This window comes from Apis cerana, linkage group LG5 (assembly GCF_029169275.1).
Source record: "Apis cerana isolate GH-2021 linkage group LG5, AcerK_1.0, whole genome shotgun sequence".
NCBI lineage: Eukaryota > Metazoa > Arthropoda > Insecta > Hymenoptera > Apidae > Apis > Apis cerana.
The window spans coordinates 7,137,708-7,151,501 of NC_083856.1; the positions used below are offsets into that span (position 1 = coordinate 7,137,708).

General features: G+C 30.6%; 1 pseudogene; it reads right to left on the reverse strand.

The window, feature by feature from the left end:
- Positions 1-1,627: 1,627 nt before the first annotated feature.
- LOC107997687 (uncharacterized) lies at positions 1,628-10,880 on the reverse strand (annotated as a pseudogene).
- Positions 10,881-13,794: the final 2,914 nt, after the last annotated feature.

The following is a 13,794-nucleotide window of genomic DNA, read 5'->3' on the forward strand; positions in this document are numbered from 1 at the left end:
AACATAACATTAAATGTCACTAGATATCCCATTCACATATCTTCAATCATGTTAGTAACATTTTTTAATCGGAAATGACGTTTTTATAGATAAAAAATTAGCGGCATATTCAAATATAATAATGCAAAAAGATAAAATTTGTATAGAATTAACATTTAACAAAGTTTTAAGTTTCAGTAAAAAAAAAAAAGTGAAAGATTTTTGGAACTTTATAGAAGAAACAAAACCTTTTGAGCCTTTTAAAATAACATTAGGTATAATCATATTTCATTTCTTTCATAAATTAATTTATAAGATATAAATAGTAATAAAGATATTAAGAATATAATGAATTAAATATGACAAGGAAATACAAATTGTATTGAATCATTTCAATTTTTTTACATATATAACTAAACATAAATATATAATATGAAAAAATTGTGTAATATAAAAATTTACAGATAAAAAGTTGTCAATAAAAGAAGAACATGAAAATTCAAAACGTGAAAGAAAATGGTACAATCAATTAAAATTATTTAAAGAACATAAATTAGATAAAATAGCACTTGCAGCGGGTGAACGATGTAAATTTTGTTATGATCATGCTAAATACACGTAAGTACAAATGCTGAAGGATTGATTATAGATCAAAGATTATTACCTTATTTTTCTCAAATAGAAGTCCAGAAATGTGTGATATAGTGGAAGAATCATATGATGAATTATTAAATGATATGAAAACTTTTGATAATAAATCAAATAATGACAAATAAAAAATTCAAAATTAATATTGAAGAAATTTTCCAAATCAATCATTCACCATATTAATTTACAATTATAATTTGTCATTAATCATTATTTTTGTAATATTTGTAATATTGTAATATTGACATTTTAATAAGAAGAAAATTAAATTTTCAAATATATAAAATATATAAATATATAATAAAGAAACAATGTTTTTCTTAATAATCTTAATTGATTGAATTCTCACATACAATATCTATGAATACATAAATTGCAGAGAAATTAGTTGAAACTATCAATAATATATTCGATATAAAGTAAACTTTGTTCATGTTTAACTATTCGATAGAATTAGAAATTAGAACAAGATAAAATATATATACATATATATAATATATAAGCAAGATATTATACACTGGCCGAGGTTCCGAGCAGTATCGAATTTCTGTGGTGCAGGAGGTCGACGTGGTTCGAGTAAGGTGTTCTGCCACGGGAGCCATGAATGGGCTCGAGGATGTTGAATCCTTGCACATCTGGCCCTTCGAGTCTCTCGCGTTACCTTCTTATTGTCAGTCGTGCATCAAAAAATTCATACTGGATAACCGTTCACTGTCAGATTGATAAACATAAATGAAAAAATTTTTCATATGCACGTTATAATAATGTACAAATTATATAAACAATATTTATTTAATTTTAATAATATTTAAATTAATTATGGATTTTTATATAAACTTATTTGAACTATTTTAGAAAAAGAAAAGAATTTAAGATTAGAAATGAAAAAAGAAGATATAACGCAGAAAAATAAATGTATGATTTTTTTCTAAATGTCATAATTAGTAAATACCAAAAAAACTAAATGAGTAAAAAATTAAATGAGTAAATATACTGATAATTAAAAATAATAAAGTTTTATGTTCGCAAACTTTAAAAAAGTAACAAAGTAAAATATGCGTAGTTATTTGAAAATAATGTGTTAACAGCGAATGTTATTTTTATCGGCAGATTTATTTTACTTGTTTAAATAAGGTTTCATACTGTATACCGTTACATCCAAAATGAATGGAAATTATAACCAAAATTAAGAGAATCTCGTTGCGGCATTTTCATTTTCATATTGTTATTCGAACTGTATCGTAATGTTCATATAATAATCAAAATACAATCATAATTAATTTACATTTATATACGATATGATTTGTGTATTATGTTTTTGCATAAAATAGCATTGTTCGATCCAGTATAGTCAGTAATAAACATACAATAATAACGTAGTTTATTCGATCGAATAACAGTGATCTGTCCATTTTATTTAACTAATAATAGAAGTTACAAGTCAATTAATTTTGTAATGAAATAATTTGATCATTATATATACCTGCATATTGAACAGCAATTTTTTTATCTTTCTATTGTTTCTTGCTTTTTATCAATCCTTTTTTTTTATTTATTCTTATTTATTATTATAATTTTTACATAAATTTATTCACCCCAAAATTTATATCTTTTTATTTTAAATAAGTTAATATATTGGAATAATTAGAAGAATTATAAAAATTAAAAGTTATTTTTACTTTTTGTAAATTAAATTAAAAATATTATAATGAACGAAAATAGAAGATACTTTAGAGTAGTAAAAACGAAATACAGGGCAATCATAACTTAAATCATTTTTTTTTTGAAAGATAAAGCTGAATAAAATTTACAGTACTAAATAAATTAATGAATAAAATATTAGTAACAATAGAATTGTTAAGAAATTAGTCTTGATTAATTTTAAATGCAAACTACAAAACAAAAACCTTATGAAAAATATCGAGATAAAATAAATACAAAGCAATGAAATAATTTAAATAAACGACGAAAACGAAATAAGAAGAAGAGATAGACGAAAAAAATCGGCTCAACAAACGATATAATAATAAACAGATAGAAAGAGATCAAAAAATGGAAATTATCGACGAGATATTATATCATTCAGACATCGGCGCGCGTTATTTTCATTGAGCGCACACGAAGAAGACAATGAGCGTAAAAATAGAGGAGAACCACGGTAGAACTCGCGCTCTGGGGACAAAAGAGAGTGGCACCGTGGGGAACCCTACCTCTTCGTGAGGAGAGACTCATGGAGGGGGCCCACGTTGACGGAGATTCGACGAAGCAGAGATGTTTAATCGGTGTTGGCCCGCATCAGGTTGATCGAGGACCCCCCAGCCTGGCTGTTGGACGACGACGACGACGACGATGATGACGATGGAGGACGAGAACCAGGACGAGGACGAGGACGACGAGGACGAGGACGTGGGCTTTCGATTACGGGGTAAAGGGAGGGACAAGGAGAAACAAGAATGGGGGAAGGATAGGGGGGCGTAAGCGGAACCAGGGTGGGTAACCAGGGGAGAGAGAGGCTGCGCCGTGCCGATGAAGCGAACAATGGAGGCGGGATGCTCATTTGTCTGCGGGCATTGTTGTTCACCCGGCCGGAAACACGAGCTCCGTGATCTCCTTTCTCTCTCTTTCTCTCTCTCATCGACTCCCTCCCTACTCCTCCTCTTTGTCACTCCCCCTTTCACGAATCGTTTCATTCTAACTCGCCCTCTTCCTCCTTAACGATAGACAGATTTTCCGATCATTCACGAATAGTACGATGCTACCAATGATATTTAGAACTTCGATGCAGATATCATGATAGGTTTCGTTGAAATAATTTTTTTTCATCTGAGTGACGAAGAATCATTGACGAATTATTCAATTTTTGGAAATAAGATAAGAAGATTTGAATTTTTCTTTTAAAAATTTCTTTGTAAAAGAAATGGAAGATTCTTCGACGAATGATCGACAAAGCAATTTTCTAAATTCAACGTCACAAATCATCTATCGTATCGATTAAAAAAAAAGAGAGCCTATCTTCAATCGCATCGATTTAGTGAACCACTCTATATCATCCAGTACGTATTCAAAATCCATCGACGTCTTCCCGAGCGTGCCACTTCGAAGAAATCCAAAAAACCGGCGACGCGATCGAGGGGAGCGTTGTGTTCCAGAGGAGCGTTTGTAGTTTACATCGGCTGCCCACCGATGCGGAGACGGTAGCCATTTTGAAGATAGAGGGACCCAGTTCGTGGCTTCTCTCCTATATATATATATGTATATATGTATGTATGTACGTGCGTGTATATATGTATACATGTATATAACTAGTGGGCGAGGAATGTAGCAGTGGAACACGGGCCGAAAAGAGGAGACGAACAGTGAACGCGAAACGAGGCTAACGCAGGGTGGCTTCTGGCTCATTGGGCAGACGTACAAATTCGTCGCGACGTATCCGTGGATTACGTGAGGGCCTGGCACACTTGGTCCCCGAACTTCGGTACCACTTCTCTCCACGAGAATGCCACGCACAGAGGGACACGTCCCCGCTCTTATCTTCGACATCGGCCTGGAGCTTCCTTCTTAACGGCTGACCGGACACGAGCTACGCGCGCGTACGCGATGCGCCTTGTCCAACCGTTCTTTATTCTTTCTTTCTTTCCTCTCTTCTTTCTTTATTTGTTTCCTTGGTGTGCACAGCTTTGCGCTCGTGGATAATGTTCTCCACCCGCATTACGGTATATGATTAAGATTTACAGAATGATTGTCATTTTGCGATTATCGGGGATGTGATAGAATTTTCAAGCAGTTTTTCTTTTCGGTTGTTTGTTTCCTGTGTAGATGAAAATTTAAAAGTTAATACATTGGCGAAATCATTCTTTTATGATTGTTTTAAAGTTTGTTTTTTTTTTTTTTTTAGACAGTCAAATCAGCACGAATATTTTTGGCTGAATATTTTTTTTACTTCTGGTTTAGATATTTTGATTTTGGATTATCTATCTATTAAATTGTTTAACATATTAGAATGGAATATAATTAATGGATATAGAACTGGAGTACATTAAAATATATTTTCATATCTGATAATACTTCTATATTTGAAGAATAATTACACTGGATTGACTATATAAGTATTAGATTTATGCGTAAATTTAAGTACCTACGCTTAATTCATTCGATAATTCCTTCGATAATTAACGTGAGTGAAATCGATTCTGGTCATAAATGCACGTTAAATTATCCCAATTAAAATTGTACAAAATTGACTCATTGTTGTTATATCATCCATATCATCCTTGATCTTAATCTGTACTGGAATCGAACGTTCAAACTCTGTGTATCGGGTATCGGCAATTAACATAGAAAATTTTGATGTGAAATATGCTTTACTTACGTTCGTTTGGGAAATTCACCGAACTACACGGGAATGAGATTCATATGGCGCGTGTACGGGCGAATTAATTAAACGCGTATACACATTGCAGCCTGCAACTTGATGCCCCGGCCGCATATACGTATAATGTTGCGATATGTAACCAACCAATAGAGTGCAACATTGTACACCATGCCTATCCCGAGCTATAATCGGTGATCGATCGTACTATATTGGATACCTGTACACCTTGGAACGGTAATCGGGAAGAAAAACTGAAAAATTTCGATTTTTTTTTTTTAATGATCAATGATACGTGATGATTCTAATTTTAATCATATTATTTAATCATATTATAATTTTAATCACATCATATCGTTTATTTAGAATAAAATAGTTTTGCAAATAAAAAAGCGTTTTTCTCTCCACTGTTTTAAATCTTTCGATAACAGAAAGATATTCATAGAATAAGGATAATTGAAAAAATTGATAATTGAAAAAATAAATATAAAAAAATTAATGATATTTAAAAAAAAGTTGTTAAAAACGATGAATCTTGCAATCGTTGTAATTCTTAAAAAATTAAGCATAACGTTAATTGAATAAGTAAAAAAAAAATCAATCACATAAGTCATTTATAGATATTAAGATAGAGTAATAAGGGAATCGATTGATCTCGAGATAACGAAATGATAAATGCAAAAGTTACTTTGTGCCAGGATCAGCTTCTGAAAAAATCGGGTCGTCGATATGTAATTTGACGGAAGGATAATGCGATGTTAATAGAATGGAATATTGGCCATCTCTATAAATCATGGTTAATTTGGCACAGCTATTCGTTCTTAGCAAGCTTCCATTTCTTAACTCCAATCTTCTTTCCTTCTTTATCATCATTGACTTTCTTTATTTTTTTTATCCATCGATCCTTCGACTCCTGATCGTGTATGGCTCCTGCCGGTTGAAGAAAGATCATAAAACGAAACCCTCTTGAATGACCCTGGGACCCTCGCTTCTCGCTCTAAATTGTACTTCTATTCTTGTTCTCCTCTTGCAACTTGCGAGAGAATCATCTTTTTACCACATGCTCGGTCATTACTTTTTTTCCGTAGATCATTTGGATGCAGTATTCGATAATGAAAATGACATTTAGATTGGTTTCGAAATTTATTTTTGGAACATGTGATTTTTGGTATATGTATAGTTACCTTAAAAAAATATAGTCTTTCACTTTCTATTTTTTTGATTTTTTGATAATGTTAGAGATTCATGATAATGAATAGAGATAATGTCTGGAAATTCAAATTCAAATTCAATAATTTTAGTTTAGTTTTATTTTTGTTATTAAAATATTTATATCTATTAATGTGATGCAATTAAGTTTCAGTTATTTATAATCTGATATTTGCAATTTATTTTATTTTTATTTTATAACGCATAGAATAAATGTGCATTCATTTAGTTGCAATATCTTTCTATCTAATTAAATGTGCAGACGTTAGTTCTTCGTCAAAGCTATTAGTTCCGCTGCTGGGTCAGAATTGCTTTCTCATCGAACACGACAGGTGGACAGGCTCCATTGGCTCATAATCGATCGTTAGCAAAATAACAGTAACTATGATCAATTTGAACGATGAATTTGATCTTTTAAATTTCCATTATTCAAATTATAATTGAATAGTATTCTTCCAATTAATATTCCGATTAAGCTCAATGAACATTTTCTATTTTTATTTTTTTATAATCATGAAAAAATTAAATTAAAAAAAATATAAATATTATCAAATTATAATGAAACAACATTTCCTATATTCTTATATTCAATAATTATTTTATTTTGTTTTATTTTATTATAATTATTTTTTATTAAGTTCCATTTTTAATAAAAATTTCACAAATTTTTCATTATATAAGAATTAGAAATATATAATACAAAAGTAAACATTTTTTAAATATTTATTTTCACTTGATTATTGAATTAGAAAAAAAAATCAAAACAAATTGAATGAATTTCAAATGATTTAATTTGATAAACATTCTATGCATTCTTCACCATTGAAGAATTATATCAAAAATATACATACCACGGAGAACGTTTTTTTAAGTATCAATTCCTGTTTGATTACTAAACATTTGAAGAAAATAGGTCACCATGAATCGAATTCTTTTGAAATTATCGACACAGCCGACTAATTCTCGTTAATGTTATCACTCTAAAATTACCCCTTTCGCTTTTGAATAGGTTGGTCATTGGGTGATTCGTTTAATTCCATTTTCGTTCGGTTGTAAACAATGATGTCACAACGGTCTGCCACCAGCTCCATGCCGGATGTTATTCTTCAATTAATGTGTGCCTTATCGCCCGTAAGATTCTTACCTCCATCACTCCCTGGAAAAAATCTTATTCAGCAACCACGATCACGAAACGCAACACTCCTCCCCTTCTATCCCTTTACATCATACTTATATCTGGTCTTCCTAAGAATATCGAAGCTTCTTGAAAGAGTTTGAACAATTAATTGCACTCTTAATCTATTAATAAGAAAGAAAAAAAGATAAAAATAAATTACTTACTAAAACAATCTTTGGACTTGTGAAATATGAAAATAAAATACAGGATATCTATATATTTTACTTATAAATTAATATTTCCAATGTAATACATATTTCCAATGTAAGATTGAAAATTTAAATCAAAAAATTCAACTTTGTATTAGGAGAATTCAAGGGAGATGACATGCGAATTTTTTTCAAAAATCCAGAAATCTAGAAACAAAACTTTATGTTAAAACTTAAGAAAAAAAATGCAAAATTTTCTAAAAAAATTTACAAATGTCATCATAAAACTTTTTCTTCGTTTCAATTAACAAATCCAATTCCAATTGATTCCAATTGATTTTTATTTGAATAATCCTTCGCTTTGGTAACACCGGAATATTTCTGTAAATGCGTTCATGTTTACTCAAATGAATTCATTGTTGTTGCATCGCTCTTCCAACAGGAAGAAAACATTCGATCCATTTATTCGTGCAATTTGCCATGTAAATTTGACTAAATAATGTAGCATGATTACATGGAGTTTCGAACAAAATCGGCTGATCGTTCGGCGACCAGGCCATCTAGATATTCCGCTGATCGATCCTCGATCGGTATATGATATAGATATAGATCTTTTAGAGATCGTGCCAGATGGCCTATGGCGTATCGAGGCTATTATGGGGCCGCTCGAGAATCTGTAATGAAATTAGAAATTAAAAGGAAGACCCGTTCTTCGAGGTCTTTCGAGTCCTGTTCGGGATCGGCTTGGACTTTTCCAAGAATGGTCGATCGTCGTTACATTCGTCGGCAGTGATTTTTTTTTTCTTTTTATAAATCATTTAACGTTATAACGTTATGCGTTTAAATTTTTCTATGTTTATCTATGGATAAATTATAGCCCTCCATGTCGAATACAATGTATCGAAACATCTGTTATTGCGATAAATCCGCTACGTGATCTGAATGATATTTATCTCGATGCTTTTTTTTTTCATCGTATAAAATATTTACGTCCGAACAGGAAGAATCGACGAACGATAAAATGTTTTCGCGATGTCGGTTCGGTTTTAATGAAAAACATCCGCGTGGTCGGATAAAAGTGGTGTTTACAAAAAGCAAGGATATATAACGTATAACGTGGTGTGTACACCGTTGAAATGGAAGTTAAGCGTCGAAATTTAAAGCGGAACCACTGATTCTTGGTGAATGAGGGAAGAGAGAGGGAGAGAGACAGGACAGGTTTTTCTCTTAACTGACGGTGAACGACGTTGCACGATCTGACGCAGCCAGACGGAACGAATTATTCTAATTCGTTCTGTATTCGGGCTGGCGCGTCTCTAGGAAACGGCCATTAGGCTTTTAGACGTGCCTAACCAGACCTAGACAATGGCTCAATTAGCGAAGGAGACCGACAACGAGCGCAATCATTCAAATGCGTCTTCGCCCTCCATTTTTTTTTTAGTTACTTCCATTACTTCCGTTTGAGACATAGGAAAAATGATTGTTTGTTAATATTCTATTATTATGCGATTAGATGCATAATTATAACTATTTATAAAGATTGCAGAAGGATAAATTACGTGTAAAAAAGAAAAAAAGAAACATGTGCATTTATATATGATTACTAATAGAAAATTTCCCTACTTGTATAATATTTATCAAATTAATATGTGGCTAGTAAGATTTTTTTTTTATCTATTTTAAAAACAAATGTTGTTTCAATAGAACAATAGAACAAAAATGTTCATTGAAAATATGCGTATCGATTCATAATTTTCACATATGACATAAATCAATTATATCATTCGAATATTTTGATTAGAATTAATGTAATGATTTCGAATTTGTTGCTATGTTATTAGAACAATTAGAAATTCATGATGGAACATAGTTTATATAATCGGGATAATTGGGTTTACAATTATGATTTTATATCTTGTAACAAGCATAAAAACACTGTTCTTAATATAAGGTCGATACGATGCGTAACGAACGAATCTGAAACCGTGAAATGACGCATTCGTATTAATTCTCTGCTTTAATTGTATCTGTTTAATAATGCAAGAGTTCTTTCTTTCTCTCTCTAAATTGCAGTATTAAATAGTTAATTACGATTATTATCAAGCGTCTATATCAACATGTTGTTAATACTTCAAAGTCGAGAGATCACGAGAAAAATTGTAAAAAAATCCTATTCAGTCTATTTTTATCAATAGGTTATCATTCCATTTTATTCAATAGATTCAAATAAATAAAGTTCTCTATTTTGTATCATCTACTATATCATTATTTAATATCACTATATTATCATTTTTTCACAATTTTTAATTTCTATATCAAAATTTTTCAAAAATTTTCCTTCTCATCTAATTAAAGAAATTCAAAAGTTGTTATAAAATTTTCAATGAAAATAATAATAAATAATAATAAAAATTCATGATTTTATTTCAATTAATTGAAACATAAAACCATAAATATTTTTGATTTCCTATTATCTAAATATTGTTAAAATATTGAATAAATTAAGAAAGAAAAAAAAAATCTTTCAATGAACACACCATTCTATTGTGGAATATGCATAGCTCGACGTCAGAAGCTTAAATTTCCTATGGCGACTTTTTCCTCGCGGCGTACGAGAACGTAACATCTCACGTTTCGTGAATGGAAGGAACAATACAAAAGAAAAAGGAGAAAGGGATGTATATGATATTCCACGATCGTTCGCGATGAACGAAACGACGCGTTCTCGACGCACTTCGGTCGATTCGTCATCGTCAACGACGGCGGAGGAAGTGAACGGGTGGAGGGTTGGGGACAAGTTAAAGTATTAAGTAGCCGTCGCTGCGTCCGCTGTCAGTCTCCGCTCTAATTAATCGTAATTGACGGCCGCGCGAAGCCTCGCACATTGCTCGCAGCGTGCACCGTGTATTTCTCTCTCTTTCTCTCTTTTTTCTCTATCTTCTTCTCTCTATCTCCTTGTCTCTCCTTGTTGCGCATCGTGTCGTGCTGCATAATCGTTCCGAACCTCTTCTTCCGTTCCTCACTCAAATCTGTTCGCGAACCACAGTTCACAATGTCTATCTGATTTTTCCAGCATTTTTATTGTTACATATATATACTTTTGTTTGAAAGTTTTGGAATACCAACCTTCAAATTTAGTTTAAATTTCATTTGAATGTAGTTTAAATTTAATCGAAAACTAATCTCAATTTAACTTAGAACTGATCCTAACTTTTAAACATAGAAGTTTAAACATAACCTATAAATCTAGTCTAAATTTAATTCTTTTTTATTTTTCTAATTTGTAAAAATCTCTTTAAGATTAATTCTAAATTTAAATCTTTATACTAAAACTTACTTATATTTTCTAATTCTTTAATATATATTATCAGATTATTATAATATTATTATATTATATTATTATTATATTATTATATTATATTATTATATATATTATTATTATATTATTATATTATCAGATTATTATAATATTATCAGATTTTTTATATTTTTTATTTATTTTTTATTTTCTTCTATTTTCTATTTTTATATTCTATTTTTTATATTCTTATCGTTGTTTAATGTTAATTTATTAGATTAAATATTGATAAACTTCAAGAAAACTATATACTAATTAGAATTTTTCCCAGTGATGGAATCAAGCAATCTACTTTTAGAAGTAGGACAAGGAACTTATGATTAAACCAGAACATAAATACTAGAAACATTACTTCCATTACCTCAACGTCAAACTAATTTCGATGAAGATACCGTTAATTGCTCCAAATGCAAGCTATTATAACTGGACGTCTGTGTTCGAGATTCCAACGGGCGGATGGCTGAAGATAGACCAGAATTACATAACATTGTGCCCAATTTGCATGATTAGTTCACCCATTTTTCTTCCCCGTCCGGTCGGTTCACACATGGTCCACGCGCTAGATACTGGATTCTCACGGTACGTACGCCAATTGGAGTCAACTCATCTAAATACTCGCACTGCCCACCATTTGACGAAGCACGAAGAGGCCCATTATGTAACCAACGTGGTCAATTTTGCCCTGCATTCGACAATTGTTCGTTCCTTGTTCCTAGGGTATAAGCGATTCGGAACTGCTTACATTACATATCCCTATATATATATCCCTAGAATGATAAATATATATATATATATATATATCCCTAGAATGATAAATATATATATATATATATGCTGTATTAAATTAGTAATATTAATATTTAGATATAGAATTCTTTTTACATAAATTTAGAATAGTAAAATTATTATTAAAATCGTTTATTTTATTCAAAATTATTCTTATAAGAATGATTGAAGGCTTATATTTATTTTTGAAATCTGAATATTATATATTATGAATCTTTTCTATAATAAAAGCAAATACAATATAATAAATAATATAATATACGTACTACATACCATATTTCTTTTAAAAATTCTTCAACTTATAAGCACCGCAATAAAACCGCGAAATCGCATTGTGTAATCATTGGTTGTGAGAAATGTGGTTTTCAGAAGCAATCGATGTTTGATAAATAATATAAAAAATTTTTCACTGATCGAAAAGAAATTTGAAAGATGTTGAAGAAATTATTTAATTACACACAACACAGATCACAAATACACAATTAAAATAATTGTAAGATCTTTAATTGAAATGCATCCATAATAAAAATGAGCTCACTACACATATGTTACGTTAACCTAATTTAACCTCATTTAGAATCATATAAAACGAAAAGAAAATTTCGCAATATAGAAAATCGAGCAAATGAATTATCATAATGACATGCATATTTTATAATTTTGTATATATATATATATGTATATATATTTACAAGATTTATTAAATAATAAATTTATTAAATAATACGCATAATCGTTTATGAATTAATCGTTTATATACGTGAACGTTTACGTAGGTTAGGAAGTAGCAATATATGTCAAAAATCGAAAACCGAAAATCAAAGATCGATATATCGAATACGCATGTTACGAATCGAAGCTTTAACGCAATGATATGGTTTTCGATTTCTGTATTGAAACATGATTCTCAGTGGGGTAGGTCAACGATGTGGTATGCGTATAATATATGTATGTATGTGTGAACATATGGAAGGACGTACACACGTTGATGTCGCGATGTCGAAAGCGGAGAACAAATGTGTAATTTGTCATAGGAAAACAACGTCCTTCAATTGTTGCGTTGATAATTCTAAATGGATCAGTAACTGAATTAGAAAGAGATTCTAACTAGTTCGCACATACATTAGATTCGCAACATAAATGTCTATTTGGAAATATTAATTCTATTTCTATCTATTATTCTATATATTCTATAAATAATATATTGATACATGTGTATTCATAGTGTTCTCATTTATTAGATCACTTTATCACGAATGAAGATATTAGAACGATTAAAAAGTCAATTTTCCTAATTTCGATATTGAATCTCTCCAACCATAATCATATTACAAAGTTGTCCTTTCCACGATACCGCTTGCAACGGTGAAGCTGCGGCTGTCCGCTGCACCGCTTAATTCCTGTCTAGAATTACAAGCAGCCAACGATCAACTCCACAGTCGCTCACCTGACACTGTAACTCACATACTCTCCTATTTCTATGCAGGCTAAATTTTATTCCGTTAAAATGTTCACGTATTTAAAATGTTCACGTATTTAAAATGTTCACAATTCAATTTTTAAAATTATTTAATTGTTTAAAATTAAAATCAATAAATAAACACTTTTCAACAACACCTTTTGCAAATTCAAATCACATCACTAACACAAATAAAATGAAAAATTTTTCTTTTTCACTTCAACCATCTAACATTATTTTAAATACATGTTATTTAATTTTAAAATTGATTCATTTTAATTAATTTTTTAAATTCTTCTTAAAAAGTTTTTTAATCTTTTCTTTACACTTTTAACAATATAAGAATTAATACTTTTATGTATTATAAAAAAAAAATGCCAAGTTTCTTCTATTATCCAACATAATCTCATCAAAAAAAGAAAGAAAGAAAAAGAAGAGAAAAGAGTTATCATAACGAAATTATGTTTGCATAGTCACCTAATCCTATAAATTTCACCCCAGGAAACTGGCGCACGCGTATCAACCCCCATAGCGTATTCTTTCTTCGTGTTTCATTGGTCGACCGACTGGCCAATCGTCTGCACAAATTCCATGGTGTCATTGTACTGAAAAGAGGACGAGATCTTCGACATATGTTTGGTGGGCTCGAGGTAGGGAATT